Raw genomic sequence first — 2458 nt, forward strand, 5'->3', positions numbered from 1 at the left:
ACCATGGACACAGCCCTGGCTTCAGAAACAGAGACCCAAATTTGAATCAGGTCTCCATCACAGTAGCTATGTGATTGTGGGTTGTCTGAGTCTCAATTTCCTCACATGTAAACGAAGTTAATGATATATCTTGTTGGGGAAATATAACTAAAACCAAAATCTTCTCCCAGCTCACAAATCTCCACAAAGGTCATAGAAAAAGAAAACACTTTTGGGGGCTGGCCTGGTGGCATACTGATTAAGTTCGCATGCTCTGCTTCAGTGGCCCGGGGTTCAAAGGCCCAGATCCTGGGCACCGACCTACACACCACTCATCAAGCCATGCTGTGGCGGCGTCCCACATAGGAAGATTGGCACAGATGTTAGCTCAGGGCAAAACTTCCTCGGGAAAGAAAACACTTTTATTATGAATGAGCATTAAACTAGAAGGCAATATGTAATACAATCGGCTAAGAGATTGCATAGACAGAAAGGAATCCCACCCCCTTATATAGCCGGGCAGCACACCCCATTACACACGTGTTCTCAAGATAAACGATAAGTAAGAGGACTTGATAGCACCATTTGTCACACAGAGTTCATCCTGACTTTACCTGGTAATCGGGGATTCTCTCTGTGTTAGCTCCTCGGCTTCATCCAGAGGAGTAACAAACTTCTCCTATCTTTATGACCAGAGGTAGTTTTGCAACTGAGAAGGAGGTACCTCTCAGGCTCCTACCCTCCCACAGAAGCTTGGAGACAGGAGTGTCAGCTCCCTTGATGTTTACATTTCAAAAAGAGGGCTCCCCGTCCTTGAGAATAAAGTTCACAAAAGACCTACCTAGTCTTCTGAAGGATTTATATACATTTCAAGAGAGAAGAGAAAGTACTTACAAGTTTTCTAAAGTAAATGCTCAAAGAAAACGGAGAGAAGGGAACTCTCTTATTTTAAACTGGGATAATTAAGGCTTTTATTTTTAATTTGTATTTGTCTTTACAATCTACCTCCTGCCTGATACTCTAAATTCCAAAAATCCACGGCCTGGGGTGGGGGGGGGGGGGGCGCTGGGGTGCTAGGGGAAGGAAAGGAGTTACTAGGCAAAAAAGCTATTTGACAAAATCATTCTAAGTATATGTATTGTAGTAGGTGACTCTCCTGGAAGTAACAGTGCTTCCTCTCTGGCTTCTTATAGATGACTCTCTCATTGTCTTTCCCTGGACTTTTCTGAATCAGTTTTGAATCTTCTTTTTTTGGTGAGGAAGACTGGCCCAGAGCTAACATCTGTTGCCAATCTTCCCCTTTCAGCTTGAGGAAGATTGGCCCTGAGCTAACACATGTGCCAATCTTCCTCTATGTTGCATGTGGATCTCCACCACAGCGTGGCTTGATGAGCAGTGTGTATGTCTGTGCCCAGGATCTGAACAGGAGAACCCTGGGCCCAAAGCTGACCATGCGACCTTAATCACTACGTGCCACAGGGCCAACCCTGAATCTATTTGTTAACTTTCACATTAGCCACATTTGTTACAACATTTTGGAAATTGCTTGACACTGTAAGAGGTGAAGTGTGGTAGATACGCTGAGGACTGAAAGATTAGGAGCTGTTAAAGAAAAAATTATTCAAAGACGCAGTAAGGAAGACTATTCAAGGAGGGACTATTTCAATCTGTATAGAAAGCACTGCAGTGGGGGAGGGAGATGGGGTTCAACTCCGAACATGCACAGGCAAGTGGGGATTTACAGCCAAGAGCAGAGTGGGAATTAGTAGATGGAAAATCATTAGGACGAAACGTCAGGGGAGAGGCAGATTCCAGCTAAACTGACCGGGCCAGGGTAATCATACATCACCAGGATGGTGGAGGATGAGGAATCCAATCAGATATGGAGTGTGGGGGGCTCTGGTTAAACTGACTCAGCAGGATTCTAGCTAAAATTGGACAATGCAGGGACAAACATGACAAGTCCAAAAGTCAGGCTCAGCTGACAAAGTTCAGGAGAGCCTGGGTAAGAATTCAATCAACCAGAGAATCTTCGTCAGCTCTTTCCCCCATATTGTGCAGCCCCTCAGTTTTTATTAATCTTAACAATGGCTAATATTTATTGAGCCCTCATTATGTGTCCGGCACAATGCTAAGTGTTTTAGATATGCTATTAATCCTCCTGACAGCCCTGCCAGGTAGATACAATGATCTCCAATTCAAAAATGAGAAATACGAAGCTCAAAAAGAGAAGTGACTGGTCTAGGATTCCGAATGGACAGAGCAACAGTGGCAGAGTTCGAGCCCACGTTTGTCCTATTTAAATAACCACTGTGCTAAACTCTAAGTAGGACAATGGAAAAGTTAAACATAATCACAAAACTTCACCCTTAATTCCACGGCGCACCCAAGTTAACTGGGGCAGGCCCTCCGCTGTCTTTCCGGAAAGCCCCGCCCCCCGGCCCGTGGCCCAGCGGACGGCCCCAGCGCCGCCAGGCCC

Source organism: Equus caballus, chromosome 11 (assembly GCF_041296265.1).
Source record: "Equus caballus isolate H_3958 breed thoroughbred chromosome 11, TB-T2T, whole genome shotgun sequence".
NCBI lineage: Eukaryota > Metazoa > Chordata > Mammalia > Perissodactyla > Equidae > Equus > Equus caballus.